Raw genomic sequence first — 17,214 nt, 5'->3', positions numbered from 1 at the left:
AGTAGTTGTTGAAAATATACTTTCATGCTTTCCCAATTAGAATAGTATTTATTTTATGAGACATCTCAACAAAAACCCTGACTTACAAAATTCGAAACTAGTGCTTGTTAGGTCTCACCATTGGGATTTTTGTCAGTTCCTCTTTTAAAACTTTAGAAGTTAAAAGAAGTGAAAATGAAAACTTTTATGAGTTCATGTAGGTATTGGAAAAGAAAATCATTGTATGTTACCAATAACATTGTATGTTACCAATAATATTAGTCAGGTCTTAACTACACTGAAAGAAAATACAATAGATACACCTACATAGGAGAATGAAAATGAAGGAAGCTGGATTACAGCTCCAGCATGTCTCTGAAAAGCTGTGTCAATTTAGACAAGATACTTCTCTAATTTTCTATATTAGAAGCGTTGGAAACAGAAACAAATAAACAGAAGCATGAAGAAGATTCTTACGCTTTCTGATAGGGGAGAAAGGGAAAAGATACACAAAGTAAAAAAGAACAAGAAAAAAAAATAAATAATGAATTGAATAATATACAAAAATAATAAAAGAGAAACAAAAAGGAAAGGAGAAAAAAAGGGGAAGAAATAATTTGGATCTCACATATATGTGACTTTCCCCAGGAACTATAGTGGAGAAGCCCAAGTCCAGGAATCTTGGTACACATTTAGTACTCTGTACTCATTAGCTTTGTAAACACCATCAAATCTCATTTGTACCCCTGAGACATCAGTTATTTCATTTATAAAAGTAATAGATGAGATGATTTATAGGATATCTTACTGATTTGAGCTTTAGCTTTATATAATTATAAAAGAAAATAATTCAATTTTACTTGTTTTAAGCTGCAGATACCAGCTGTGCCTCTGCAGTAAACTCAAAATGCTTTCATGGCATAAATATGCATACATTCATGGATACTCCTGATACCTCATGCCAGCTCATTCATTAATAAAATATCAAACACATAATTTCTGTAATTACTCTGTTTGCTTAACTGAAGAAAATACTTTCCATGGAGGCACTGCCTGGAGCTGGGACCAGGTGAACACTGTTCAGCCCTCAAGTTCACCCTTGCCTCAACTGCACCTGGCTTGGGTATCAAAGCAAGAGCAGTAGAGTCACATGGCTGTGCCTACTAGAGCTTTGGGAATTTTTGTGCCATACGGAGGGTCCTCTGTATTGCTCCTACTGCCTGGGGCAGGTGAGCAGACTACATGTCAGCATCAACACTGAGACAGCAGTTTGGCATAAACCGATCTGGCTCAGCCTCCAGCACACATCTGCCCTGCTGTTAAGCTTTATGGGCATTCCCACTTTCACAAGGCAATGTTGTTTAAATATCTATCAAGCTGCTTATATAGCAATATGGTAGAATGGAGGGGGAGCTTGTGATAGGGAAAGTGGCTAGGTTGAAATCTCAGTCAGCCTTTAATGGTCTGAAGGATTATGAACTGATCTCTAGATGTTACTGAACCTGTCTCTTCACCCAGAAAAGCAGAGTTATAATTATAAATCTCAATTTGCCTGCTAGAAGTTTTATGGTCACAAAGCCCTCTCCTAAAGGCAAAATGTGAAGCAAAACTCCGCATAGCAAAGGAAACATATTAAAATGCATGTTCATTTCCAAAAAGTTTAGGAAAAAACAAACAAACAACAGAACAGCCTGTCAGTGCCCTGGCCATCATGGATCATGAACACTAACATAATGTTTTTGTATTTTGTTCTTTTTTTCTCCATACTTTAATTTTTTTTCCATTCCAGTTTTGCTTTTGTGTCCTGAACTCCACATGATCTCTTTTGGAATTTCTTTTGACTTAAGGCTAGTATTGAAGGCAAGCCCATAACTTGGAGCTGCAGAATGGGGACAAGGTGGGCTAGAGCTTGGGTGACAAACACAGGCTGCTGTGACATAGCCTTCCATGATGGTGTGGGACTGAGGCAGGCAAGCCTGGACCAAGGTGAGGCAGAGCATGCCAAACTGTTGTACTGGTGGTGGCTCAGTCCACCCAGGTGAAGACACCCACCAACTACACAGCACTGCAGCCCCGACCCCTGAGCATCCAAGATCCAACGACTCCAACTTCCTGCTTCCCAGTGAATGATGGTAAACAGAAGTGAGACAGACCTAAATGGGATTTCAGGGCTAACTAATAGCGTTTGTATTTTTTCAAACCCTTATTAGCATAAATGTGGACCAATAGCATTTACCCAACTGCTATATAAGCTCATAGACTAGCACACTCAGACATCATCCTCTACAAGGTCCACTCCTGCCCCTGTGCAAGTACTGTTTCTGTTCTTCATGCTTCTATAAATCCTACTTTTTTCCTCTCTGGTCTTCCTTTGTCTTGTGAATTTTATTCTTTGAATTTGGGAGAAAAAAACCTGGACAAAAGTAAGTGGTGAGCTTTTGGAGTCTGCTGCAACACTGGAGGGCATGACCCGCATTAAAAGATGCAACACTGAGAATCTCAATAAGCCACTCACTAGTAGTGGAGAAGAATCAGGCTTTGCCAGCTGTGACCCTTGGAGCTGATGCCAGTAGGCATACCCTGCTGTGATGAGCTGCTAACATTAAACTGGTCTTTCCTGGGCTAAAGATGCGTGCAGTTTATACAGACTTCACCCACCAACAGAAGCAAAGAATTGAGTCTCATCTCAAACTCTGCTTTTAGTATCAGGTATGGTCTGAATATGAACCATGCAGAGAGCATCCATGACCTACCAACACCGTCAGTTGACCTTGACTGAGGTCTGCTCTCTGTCACTGTGGTGCATATTCATGTGGATGGGTATATTATAAAATCTTGCTATCATTTCCATGAGTAATGTAGTGTCAACCAAATTTATAGATATGGAAAATTTCCCACAATCACAAGTGCTGCCAATTTTCCTAAACTTCTGCTCCCTTTCTGTTCATTAATATTCTTTACTTCCTTAGTTTTAGTTCCTGGACCCTTCTGTATTTTCTCTAGCACTCATTCTTAATTTCTTTGGGCAAATTTACATCCACAGACTTCTTCTGACTTTTGGGGCATTATCTTTCCTTTCAGGTGTTTACTCCATTCTGTGCTCTGATTTCTAGATTCCATGAAGTCTAAGATAGAAAAAAAAAAAATCTATCGCTGATATACAGGAATGCCTTTCCTGTATATCAGCGACAAATCCTCTGAAATGGAAATGAGGACAACCACTCCATTCACAATATCCTCAAAAAAAATAAAATACTTGGGAATCAACCTAACAAAAGAGGTGAAAGACTTATACAATTAAAACTACAGATCCCTAAAGAGAGAAATAAAAGAAGATCTTAGAAGATGGAAAAATATACCCTGTTCATGGATAGGCAGAACTAACATCATCAAAATGGTGATATTACCAAAAGTTCTCTATAGGTTTAATGCAATGCCAATCAAAATCCCAACAGCATTTCTTGTAGAAATAGAGAAAGCAATCATGAAATTCATATGGAAAAACAAAAGACCCAGAATAGCAAAAACAATGCTAAGCAGGAAGTGTGAATCAGGTGGTATAGCGATACCAGACTTCAAACTATACTACAGAGCAATAGTAACAAAAACAGCATGGTACTGGTACCAGAACAGGCGGGTGGACCAATGGTACAGAATAGAGGACACAGTAACCAATCCACAAAACTACAACTATCTTATATTTGATAAAGGGGCTAAAAGCATGCAATGGAGGAAGGATAGCATCTTCGACAAATGGTGCTGGGAAAAATGGAAATCCATATGCAACAAAATGAAACTGAATCCCTTTCTCTCGCCATGCACAAAAGTTAACTCAAAATGGATCAAGGAGCTTGATATCAAATCAGAGACTCTGCGTCTGATAGAAGAAAAAGTTGGCTACGATCCACATACTGTGGGGTCTGGCTCCAAATTCCTTAATAGGACACCCATAGCACAAGAGTTAATAACTAGAATCAACAAATGGGACTTACTCAAACTAAAAAGTTTTTTCTCAGCAAAAGAAACAATAAGAGAGGTAAATAGGGAGCCTACATTCTGGGAACAAATCTTTACTCCTCACACTTCAGATAGAGCCCTAATATCCTTAGTATACAAAGAACTCAAAAAATTAGACAATAAGATAACAAATAACCCAATCAACAAATGGGCCAAGGACCTGAACAGACACTTCTCAGAGGAGGACATACAATCAATCAACAAGTACATGAAAAAATGCTCACCATCTCTAGCAGTCAGAGAAATGCAAATCAAAACCACCCTAAGATACCATCTCACTCCAGTAAGATTGGCAGCCATTATGAAGTCAAACAACAACAAGTGCTGGCGAGGATGTGGGGAAAAGTGTACACTTGTTCATTGTTGGTGGGACTGCAAATTGGTGCAGCCAATTTGGAAAGCAGTATGGAGATTTCTTGGAAAGCTGGGAATGGAACCACCATTTGACCCAGCTATTCCCCTTCTCGGTCTATTCCCTAAAGACCTAAAAAGAGCATGCTACAGGGAAACTGCTACATCGATGTTCATAGTAGCACAATTCACAATAGCTAGACTGTGGAACCAACCTAGATGCCCTTCAATAGACGAATGGATAAAAAAAAAATGTGGCATTTATACACAATGGAGTATTACTCTGCATTAAAAAATGACAAAATCATAGAATTTGGAGGGAAATGGATGGCATTAGAGCAGATTATGCTAAGTGAAGCTAGCCAATCCCTAAAAACAAATGCCAAATGTCTTCTTTGATACAATGAGAGTAACTAAGAACAGAGTAGGGACGAAGAGCATGAGAAGAAGATTAACATTAAACAGGGATGAGAGGTGGGAGGGAAAGGGAGAAAGGGAACTTGCATGGAAATGGAAGGAGACCCTCAGGGTTATACAAAATTACATACAAGAGGAAGTGAGGGGTAAGGGAAAAATAATACAAGGGGGAGAAATGAATTACAGTAGAGGGGGTAGAGAGAGAAGAGGGGAGGGGAGGGGAGGGGAGGGGGATAGTAGAAGATAGGAAAGGCAGAATAATACAACAGACACTAGTATGGCAATATGTAAATCAATGGAAGTGTAACTGATGTGATTCTGCAATCTGTATACGGGTTAATAATGGGAGTTCATAACCCACTTGAATCAAAGTGTGAAATATTTTATATCAAGAACTATGTAATGTTTTGAACAACCAACAATAAAAATTAAAAAAAAAAAGAAAAAAAATCTATGAATCCATTCCGGTAGTGTGTTCATAAAACTTACTGGCAAAGGTTATGCTCCTACTAACCATTAATGTCCCTTCAATCAGAGCTTTTCTCTCATTGTCCAATCAAGAATAACTACCAATTCTTAAGGCCTTAGTGATGTCACGCAGTTTGCTGAGAACATTTTAAACCTGCATCATTTCATTATGATTGCAATTAGACGTTGCCAACTCCATTAGCAAGTCACTAATATTTCACGGAAGCTCCTTAACTCTAGTGCAGTCAGTAAAGGACAGAACCAGAGTAGCAATCAGGTTCTTCTGACACCAAATTCTCCGTGTAACCTTTACAATATGCTAATCTTCCCCATTTTTATCCTGATTGCATATATTATGATTCCTTGATTTTTTTTTTTTTGGATCCTAACTAGAAACCAGCCACTAAGTTGATCCTATTTGCTGAAGTTGTACCTCTTAATACTTTTATCCTTATTCCTCTATCTACAAAAATTCAATTTGTAAAATGATTTCAGCTCCAAAAAGTATCCAGTAACAAGAACAATCATTTCCTAATGTTCTACAGGATGAATGATATTCTCCTGATCTGTGTAGTGACTTTGTGGCCAACCCAAGTTTACACAGCATGTCTGAAATGACACACCATAAGACAGAGCTAGACTAGAGCTCTGTTGGGGAAATGGAAGAAAATACTCTTGCACTAGGAGGCTTCTCCAAGTTAGGCCACTCTCTTGCCTCATAGATTGAAGGACCTATTTGTCACTATCATACTTCTAAATACCTAGTGATTTACCATGATCATTAGTTGAGACCATCAATATTTCTGTTATGAAGGATCAAGTAAGCCTTTTAATTTGGAGTAAGTCTGATGGATTCTGTATTAATACATTAACAAAAGTTCCACTTTTTGAACATTTGAATTTTGAGTGTTGAAAGTTTGATAAAAACACTATAACCAGCTGGGCACGGTAATGCACATGTGTAACCCCAGGGACTTGTGAGGCTAAGGCAGGAGGATAACAAGATTGAGGCCAGCCTCAGAAACTTAGAGACACTGTCTCAAAATTAAAAAAAAAAAAAAGTTAGGGAAATAGCTTAGTGCTAAAGTGTCCCTCAGTCCCTCAGTTTAATTCTCAGCAAAACAAAACAACAACATCACACATAAACATGCACACACACACACACACACACACACATACACACACAAACATTATAACCAAAGTTTCAATAAAGTCAAGGAATCTCAAGCACAAGAAATATGTACTAAAACATATTCAGGAATATCATAACTAATATGCTTAAAATAAGTAATTATGAGAAAAATGTTAAATACACCAGAGGAAAAAAGATACCTGATATACAGAGGGACAAATTTAATGACTACTGAAGATTTACTATCAGAAAACACTGTGAGCAAAAAGACTATGGAAAAATCATATTTAAAGTGCTGCAAGAAAAAAAAAACTGGAATCCTATACTCAAGAGAAGATGACTTTCAATTGCAAAGGTGACAATTATATATCTATTAGAATGGCTCAAATCCCAAAAACTGACATGCTGATGCGAAATGCAAAAGTGGTACAGTTTCTTTGGAAGGCAGTTTGCCTGTCTTTTATGAAGATAAACATAGTCTTGCAATATGATTCAATATCATCCTTCTAGGCATTCAGCTTACTGATTTGAACATTTATGGTTACAAAAATATCTTCAAGGTAATTTTTAAAATAGCAATTTTTTTCATATCCCTAAACACTGGAAACAACCATCAAAATATCCTTCAATAGGTAAATAGATAAACTGGGGCATACAATAATATAATAGCCAGTAATAAAATACATGTTTTCAAATATCACACATAGATGAATTTTAAATGCATATTGTAAACGAAAGAAGCCAGTCTGAAAGTACTACATACCATATAATTCAATATGCTTGATATTCTGGATAAAGTAAATTATAGAGACAGCAAATAGCCCGGGGTATGGGATAAGGGTTGAGAAAATGGATCATAGGATTTTTAGGGCAGTAAAAATAATCTGTATAATATTGCAAAGGTATATACACAGAAACATGCCTTTGCCAAAACCATAGAATTTTACAACAAAGTTTTATATATATAATCCAAGCATTAATATTAAAAATATCAAGATTACCAAATGAAATTTAATCTTGTCATTTTTAATGGAATTAGTTAATAACCACAAAGAAATATCTGAGAAGATATTCTAAGAAAGTCCCCACATCTAGCATTACCCAAGAATTTGATTTCAACGCTGTGTTTTCTCTTTATTAGCTAATTAAGACCTTATTTTATTTCTTGTATGTAGGAGGAAGTAAGCATATTATTGCTCCTACCAACCATTAATGACAACTATGGGAGGAATGGGAAAATACTGTATCCATTCTCATACTCAGATGCTAAAGCCTCATTAAGATGCCCTTGTGCCCTTGTACTTAACATAGTAAGTCAGCCCCTGCTGGCTTCAGATTGTCTTTTAATTTCTTACAAAGACAAAATTTAAAATAAAAAGCCTCAAGGTAGTAATCAAGACTTTATGTTAAACATGGATGCTACTGAAGAATTGAATCCTAATTTTACTGTTATTTCTTCATATTTCCAAATAAACATGTGGTAGGAGGAATTCTAAGATGGGCTTTCCTGTCCTCACTTCTTGGGTGCATGTCTTGGATTATCTTGTCTTCTTGAGTGTGGGCAGACCAGTAAATATGATGGGTTATCACTCCCATGATTTGGTTACTCATCAGTGGACTTTAATTCATAAAATGTCAGTTGATCATCTTGAGTGGGCCTGGTCTAATCTAGTGGGCCCTTTAAAAAAAGGTGAAGAATCTGAGAGAAATTCACCTGCTGGCTTCGGAGAAAAAGCAGCTCTCATGTTGTATGAAGAGGCAGCCACTTACAAGGACCTGAGGATCGGTAGCATCTAGGCACCGAGAGCAGTCCTTGGTAAGAAGCTAGCAAGAAAATAAGAACCTTAGTCACACAATCACAAAGCATTAAATTCTGAAAATGTAAGACTAACATTGCATAGTCACCTTGCTGTTATACCATGATTAATATATAATATTCCTCTTAAGCCTGAATTTGGATCTAAATCATCCTACTTCTAGAAATTGTTACTGATCTTTCCTTTTAAAATGATGCCTCCTCTCTCTGAAACCTGCAAACACTCCGATCTACTTCCTTATGATAAAAAGGGAGAAACAGAGAAGTGAATTCAGGTGGAATCACATGGACCTAAAAGCTCATGCCAATTCCTCTATTTTGTTAACTTATTCAATTATTACCCTCACTCAGCCTATCTTATAGAGGTTGATGGAAGATGAAGTTGAGTTAATGTACAATATTGTTTTAGTAATCTTGGGCAGCTATAACAAAATACCACAAACTGGATAGCTTATAAACCATAGAAATCCTTGTAGATCTTGAGGCTTAGAAAATCAAGACCAAGGTGCTAGAAAAGCCTGTGTTGACTGAGGGATCATTTTCTAGTTCAATAGATGGCCATCTTCTTGCTATAGTTTCATATGGTGGAAGAGAAGAGGGAGCTCTTTATGATCTTTTATATAAATGGTTGACCCAAATTCCTAATACCATCACATCAGGGGTTAGAATTTCAACATATGAATTTTGGAGGGACATAATCATTTGGTCTATAGTATAACATTTACCAGAGTAAGTGTCCAATAAATGTTAGTTTGTTATTGTTATTATCTTTTCAAAGTGGATCTTAAATTCCTGTGGGCCAGGACAGTATCTCCTATTTTTTCTGTTTCTACTATAACACTAAACAAATTAATGAACTTAAATGGTACCTAATATGAATGAGTTAATGACTAAGTATAAGTATATTCATTTCATAATACCATATAATTAGTGGCTTAGTACAATACAAATATTTCACCTTAGAATTGTTGAAAGTCAACAGTCCAAAATGGATAACACAGGGTTAAAAAATCAAGATGTCAACAGTTGTTTTCCAGAAGAGAATCCATCTTCCTTTCTTTTTTTTGCTTCTAGACCCCTTTCACATTCCTTGGTTCATGATTTCTTCCATCTCCAAAGCAACACCAAGTGAGTGTTTGCCATATAGCATAACTAATTCTGCCTACTTTCTCTGTATTTAAAAGACCTTTGTGGTTACATATGACCTACTAAGTAATCCAGGATGATATTAGGGGCAGCTGATCTGCAACTTCAATTCCTTATGCAGCCTTAATTCTCCCTTGCCAGGCAAATTCAAACGTCACAGGGGTTAGAAAGTAGTAGGCACCTTTGATACATTATTATCCTGCCTACCACCATAAGAACTTTCTGATGGTATATGGTAGATTAAAGCCACTGGGAGCAGAAAAAGGCCAGTTTTACAGATGGGAATGGAATTTTAAACTTGAGAGCCTGAATTTATTTTGACACCACTTTCCCAGTCTTTTCTCCAGTGCTCCCTTCATATATGTTGTTCATATAAGCAACTTCTGAGAAGCATGGTTGAGATTTCTAGGCCAAGTCACAGATGCTGCTGCTAAGGGATTAGAAGAGTGTGAGACTCCATGTGTATCAACTATGTGACTAGGTGTACCCAATCAGAGTTTTTCTCAGCTCTTACCATATCCCATCTTCCAATCCTCCTGCCAGTGATAACCATCTACTTATTTTGTGAATCCAAACTTTGGAGTGATACACATGTTTTTTTTTGGGGGGGGGAGGCGGGATACTGGAGATTGAACTCAAGGGTACTTACATGACCACTGAGCCACACTCCCAACCCTATTTTGTATTTTATTTAGAGATAGGGTCTCACTGAGTTGCTTAGTGCCTCAGTTTTTGCTGAGGCTGGCTTTGAACTCATGATCTTCCTGACTCAGCTTCCCTAGCTTCTGGGATGACAGGCATGCACCACTGTGCCCAGCTATACTTGTCTTTTAACTATTGGAATATTTTAAGATCCAATGCAATCTCCATCAGACACTCCATGCCTCTGTCAAGTAAAAGGTAGGTTTTTATTTTTCAAGGCAAGAAGCTAGAAAGAAGATTTTAGATGTTAACAGTCGTGGCACTCAAACTGCCATAAGAAGATATCACAGTCTGGTGGCTTAAAAACAGATATTTACCTCTCACAGTTCTGGAGGGTTGAAAATAAAGATAAAGTTCTGGCAAGAAGATTTCATTCTGAGGCCTCCTGTCTTGGCTTGAAGGTGGTTGCCATCTCACTGCTCACATGACCTTCTTTTCTCTTTATCCATAGGAGAAAGATCTCAGCTACCTTTCTTTAAAAGTGCACTAATATCATCATGAAGGACCCAACACCTTGACTTGATCTGACCCTAATAATGTCTTTAAAATCTTATCTCCAAATATTATCTTATTGGGAGTTAAAACTTCAACATGTAATTTTATAAGGACCACAAACATTCTGCTCATGACAATCACATTATTTTCTCAATATTATCAAAGATTCAAGGAAAGTACATATTTAGTAACTATTTCCAATCCGTGTGTGTGTGTGTGTGTGTGTGTGTGTGTGTGTGTGTGTAATTTCTTGCTCTGATCATTCCCTAGGAGTAGCCAGTTAGTGGTGGAGAGTGTTCATTGATGACCTTCCTATTTCACACAGAGAAAAATGTGCTTTCTTAATTTTCTTTGTAATCAGTAGGTTTATTGGTCATCTAATAGAGATGAAATATGTCAGGTCTATATAGCTATGGAGGCTTTTCCTAACTACATAAGCTTTCTTGCAATAAGATGCAACTGAATTTTAAATATCACAAAGATCTACCTTGCTGTCATGCTTGCTTAAGTTTCTAGACTAATATCAGGAAGATTAACTATTCTTGTTCTCAGAAATTATATTAACTTCATGATGTCCATGGATAGAGAATAGGGCATCTCTGGAAGTACATAATTCATAGTTTTTCTATCACTATAGTAACCACATTACTTCATCAACTGTGGCTTTATCAGGCAAGATAAATTTGTAAGCTAAATATTGCAGTTTTACTTCCATTCAAAGAGCTAGATCTGGGTTCTTCTCATCTCCTGGCACAGTAAGAATATTTTACGGTCTCTAGCTCTTCAATTAAACTTAAGTGTTGGATGCATCTATGCTCTATATTGGCAGGATCTCAGACTTCTTCAACATTGTACCTTCTCTCAGCAAATGAAAGTTCCTGAATTAAAATTGGATCTTACATAAATTTCACATAACTCATAGATATTTCTTCCTGTAACTTGCTTACAATTATGTCATTGTAAACAAAATCAGAGACTTTATTTTGAATTGAGGTAAATGGAGGATAAGAGAGGCAATTTATGTGAGGTGATGGTCCTGGGCAGTAAAAAACACAGTAAGGATGTGGTTCATGCCAATCTTCTTTTCATCTAGTGATTATCATCCTTTGTATCTTCAATCTGATCTGCTCATCAATTACAAAAATGAAAAATTATATGCACAATCTCTTGATAAAAGATCCACTCCTATTAATCCTGTACCTCAGTTGTTCACATTTTTATCACTTCTTACCTAACTATACTGGCCAAGTAATTCTATATACAATATGGTAAACATGATAAGAATTCCTTCCAGCTTATAGAAATAAAGCCATGGTCTACTTTAGGTATTTTTGTCTGCATTTGTTGTATGAAAAATTGACTCAGAGAGGTTAACTTACTTGTCAAAGACACCCAGCTCCCAAGTGTTGAAGCCTCCAGGATTCAGTATACAGGGAAAATGGCTAAAATTAAAATTGTTCTCCCAAACTTACAATTTTAATAGCCACCATATCAAGGTGGTCCAAATGACTCACATGACTCCTAGAGAAATCAGAAACTGTTTTAGTTCTGAGCTTAAAGGAAGAAGGCTGACAGGTGTTACATGGATTTTATAAACTGTGGGTGGGTATAGATTAAAGCCATTGATCAACATCAAAGTATAAGTCCGTTGGTTGCCTTTGCAATGAGGGAAGAGAAATTTGCATTTCTTATTTCCAGGACAATAATTGTCCTGCTATCAGAATACTGCCTCATGCCTGGTACTGATTTATAATGCTCAAGCAATATGACTCTCACGTGGCCTTTCTGCAAAGCAGAGGGGAGCCTGCCATTTGTCCACCTTTGGAGAGGAATTAATTCCCAAAAGTTGGCCATGATTTATGGCCCTGAGTCTATGCTGTGTTGCTTACCAACTTCACATTGAGAACAGCAAGGAGAGAGATGCTGAAGAACCTAATGTTCTGTAAGGGGATGTGACCAAACACTTAGAATGCATGCTGTGCACATCTAGTAAGAACCACATGGAACATAGCAATTAGAGAAATCCTCTAGGTCACACCTAGTCTGCCAAACTGCAACATTTAGTGAGAATAACACAAACTCAAGAGTATTGAGAACTATGCAATTCAGAGGACAGTGGTGACAGTTACTTCTATAATTGCTACATCCATGTTGTATATAGCAATATATACCCCTTGGAAAATGGTCATGTGGTTCATTTGTCATTAGGCTACCAACAGTGTAAATTTCTAGCCAGCTTTTTGTTTAGATTTTGTTTCAACGATTAAGAAAGAAAAAAACAAGGGAGATCATTACACCTTTTAGCAGAGAAACAGTAAAGAGCAAGTGGGGCTGTGTCGTGTTTTAATCCTAGCCATGTGGCTTCCTCAGCCCTGTGACTTTGGCCAAATTCCTTAAATCTTTGGGCCTCCATTTATCTGTACAGCAAAGATTATTGTGATGATTAGAAGAGAAAGTAGAGGAAAGAGACTTTTCCAACTACTTTCCCTTCAGCAATGATGTTTACTGCTTTTCTCCTCAAGAATCAAAGTTGTATTTCATTTGTCTGTTGTTTCTCCTAGGACCCTGAGCCAAGCAGAGTGACCCACACAGAATGCACATCTCATCAGTATTAGCATGGGAGCTGACCAGAGAGCAGGTAGCTGAAAGAGTCCTGGCCATACCAATGTGAGAGGACAGCAGTTCACTGCCACATTCTTCTGTGATCATCAAGCAGGATCTTAACAAGCAACTGGGGAGGGTCTCTTAAGTTCACCTGCTCTGGGATTAAAAAAGAGAAGTAATTCAAATGAATTGATGATGCTGTTTATAAGACTAAGGTCAACAACTTGCATTATCTTAGGAAACTGGACTAGAAGAACATTAGAAAAAAGTAATCATTTTATAAGCACATGACAGTATATGCTTATAAAAGCACATGATATGTTCAAAGAATGTTAATTCAAAACTGGGTAAGCCACATTTACTTCTCCCCTAAAATAATAATGACAGCTTTTATACCATTGTGTAGTAATGTAAGGTAACAAATGCCTGGGTAGGTAATGAAAGATGCCATTAATATCTGTTGCTATTATAAATATCATTATGATCTTTACCAGTTACTAGAATTTTTTTTTACTTTCATTATTTTTTTATGATTTTTATTTTTACATCCTCAATGGTAGCAGAGACCCTGTTGTTTAACAAACATTTGTTCAGATCAAATAAGTGGAAGAAATAGTCATTTGCTCATCTGAGTCATACTTCCCTGTGATAAGTCTTTCCTTGGTTCAACATATGGATCTAAATAAAACCTTGCTTAGGGGGAGGGAGGAGGAGAAGGAAAGAAAGTTCTGGGAAGGAGATTGAGCAACTAATGTTGCGTGCATGGACCATTATGTACAATTATAATGCACTAATAAACTTTTTTTTCTAATTTTGCCTAGATTCTGACAAGATCAAGCACAATATAATTTCATATAAATTTAGTTTAAATGGGCCTCAGGAAGAGCAAATTCCACTTCATGAAGAGAAAGAATCCACCAGGTGTCTCATCAGGAGATTCAGCTTCAGTAATCGGCATTGTAGGGGTAGTCCGGCAAATTAGCCTGGTCAACCAGGACACAGATCCTCCAGTTTCTGTTGAAGCTGAGTAAGGTCGCCATCTCCTCATCACTCAATTTGAAGTCAAAGATCTGAAAGTTCTTGAGAATACGTTCTGGGGTCACAGACTTGGGGATCACCACCACATTCCTCTGGATATGGAACCGGATCAGAACCTGGGCTGGGGATTTTTTGTGCCTTGTAGCAATCTCCTTGATCTTAGGGTCCTCCGATAGTGAAGGGTCTTCTGGTTTAGCCCAAGGTCTATCTGGAGAGCCCAGGGGGCTGTAGGCTGTGACAGTGATGACCTTAGAATGGCAATATTGGATCAGTTTCTCCTGGGTGAGGTATGGGTGGCACTCGACGTGGTTAGTCACTGGTTTATATTTGAGTCCTGGAAGTGGTTGAAGTTGGAAACACCAAGAGCTTTCACCAACCCCTCATCCACCAGCTCCTCCATGACCTCCCAGGCATCCAAGAATGTTTCTTTACTGATGAGGTTGTTGCCTTTATCATCTTTGGGGAATAAGTCCTTTCCAGCCTGAAATCCCTGGGGCCAATGAATATAGACATCCAGATAGTCCAGTTTCAGATCCTTGAGGGTCTTCCAACAGGCTTCCTTCACAAGCTTCCTCTCAAAGAAGGTGTACCACAACTTTCTCACAATAAAGAGGTCCTCCCACTTCACCACCTTCTCTTGGATCTTCTCTTGGATGGCTTCTCCCACCTCATTCTCATTCTGATAGACGTAGGCACAGTCTATGTGGCGATAGCCTGCATCAATGGCCACCTTCACGGCTTCTTTGACTTTGTTTGGGGGAGACTTCCAGGTGCCCAGACCCAAAATGGGCATCTTGGCTTTGGTGCTGAGCTCCACGAAGGTCACCATGGTTGGTGCAGAAATGGCTTTGAGAGAGCAAATAGATGTCTGGCGTCCCCAGTTACTAGAATTAATCTAAACATTTTTAATGAACTACACTTTCTTTGGCAGCCCTCATCTCTCAACTATGGTGTTAGTCTCAGTCAAAAGCATTTCCTAAATCTTCATGGCAGACTTCATTCATCCATCCTTCCATCCACTTATCAAATAATTATTAAATACCTACATGATCCCATGGGATGCTGTCAGATCTGAATGCAATGGCATATATTATTAATGATATCAAATTTCATCAGGTGTTTGCTATGTTCTAGGAACAATGCTAAGTGCTTTACACGTGTTAATTCAGTCTTAACAATGGATCAGTGAGTTATATTCTATTTTCATTCAAAATTTACAAATGAGGAAAAGTTAAATCACATACATAATGTTACCAGAGTTGGTACCAGAATTATAATCAAGGCACTTGACCTAATGTTCTTAACCTAGTGTTCTTCACCATTACACTTATTCTCATGGAGTTACAAAGTCTGAAGGAAAAGAAGAATGTTAGTAGAGTTAGTAAATACATACATTATAAAATTTCAGGAAGCATTAATTTTCACTAAAACAATGTAAAAAGACAGCCTATGAGGAAGAAGAAGTTGTTTAAAAAATCTGAATAATGAGAAATAAAAACTGCATAAGTCAAGATAGAGTATTTCCAGAGTACCATGAACAGTAAATACCAGCAGGTTTAAAGGATAGTCAGAAGGTCAGTGTGACTAGTATGGTGTAAATATGTTATTTAGCCCTCCTACAATATGTAAACCACCTCAAGTCTTGGTGACTCACAATAGTTTACATGAATTCCTTGTTCATTTTAGATTTTGGTAACTGTTCCTACTTGAGTACAATATTTGTGTGAGAAAGAAATAGTTAAACACTGCCAGGAAGGAAAGATGTATCATAAAACCTATGCCAAAATATGGCATCCCATCCAATAACTTTCCATTGGTCCAATAATACTTTCTTGTCAAATTTAATGGTGGGGAGGGTTGATGCACCTTGCAAGACACATGACTACCATAACAAAATACCACAGATGACATGGCTTGAACAACAGAAATGTATTGGCATACTGTTCTAGAAGTTCAAGATCAAGGTGTCAGCAAAACATCTCTTTTTTCTTCACTACAATAGCCAACTTACCCAGAATCTATAAATGGGCTGATTGGTGAAGGGCTTCCCCTTCCAAATCTAGTCTGTAAATACTGGAAGAGATGCCTAGTTCCTCAAATGTGGACATCAATTCGTGACCACAAGTGATATACATAATTAGGCAAACATTACACCACTAAAGGAACAGAATAAAGTAACTGAAGCTATGAACTGCTTGACAAAAAACTAAAGATAATCATCTTCAAGAAGCACAGTGGAAAAAAAAAAGCACAGTAAGCTACAAGACAACAAAGATAGACATGAAATTTCAGGAAACCAATACAAGAACAAAATGAGAAGCTCAACAAAGAGAAACCAAGCAAAGGAAGAACCAAGCAAAACTATGGAGCTAAAGAACACAATGACTAAACTAAAAGATTCTACAGAGATCTTCAATAGCAGACCTAATCAATTAGAAAAATCAGTGGGCTCAAAGGTAGGTCATTTGAAATTACTTAGTCATAAAAATATAAGCAAAAAAAGAGTGAGATAGAATGAAGAAAGCCCTCATTACTTATGAGATACCATCCAATGACCCAATATGTATATTACAGATATCCTAGAAGAAAGAGAGAAATAAGGGATAAAAAGCTTATTTACAAAGAAAGAATAATAGAAATATGTAAAGAGAAATGAGCTTCTGGATACATGAAGCCCAAAGAACATGAAATGGTTAAATATAAAGAGATCTTCACTGAGACACAGAATCAAATTCGCAACTCAAAACTCAAAACCAATGACAGAATTTTAAAAGCAAGAGCAAAAACAAAAAACAAACAACAACAACTTATTACATACAAGATAAAAATCATGGGCCAATTAGCACATTTCTTAGCAGAATATTTGAGGCCAGAGGAAGAGTGGGATCATATATTAAAAGTGAAAGAAAAAAGAAAAAAAAAAGACAACTGAGAACATTCTGGTAAGGCTGCCCTTGAAAGATCAAGGGAGATATAAAGACTTTTCCAAACAAAAACTCAAGATATTCACTGCCACTAGACATGCCTGAAAAATAACACAACAACAGCA

At 37.4% G+C, this 17,214-nt stretch overlaps 1 pseudogene across 1 annotated transcript; it reads right to left on the bottom strand.

Annotated features, from left to right (window-relative positions):
- Positions 1 to 14,047: 14,047 nt before the first annotated feature.
- On the bottom strand, positions 14,048 to 15,037 carry LOC308634641 (aldo-keto reductase family 1 member B10-like; annotated as a pseudogene). Its single transcript has one exon. The product of its transcript is annotated as an aldo-keto reductase family 1 member B10-like (transcript).
- Between the last annotated feature and the right edge of the window lie 2,177 nt (positions 15,038 to 17,214).

The sequence above is a fragment of the Spermophilus citellus genome, assembly GCF_964194105.1.
Source record: "Spermophilus citellus genome assembly, chromosome: 15".
Classification (NCBI taxonomy): Eukaryota; Metazoa; Chordata; class Mammalia; order Rodentia; family Sciuridae; genus Spermophilus; species Spermophilus citellus.
Note: the sequence above shows the minus strand (reverse complement) of the source record. Positions and strands in the feature narration are given on the sequence as shown.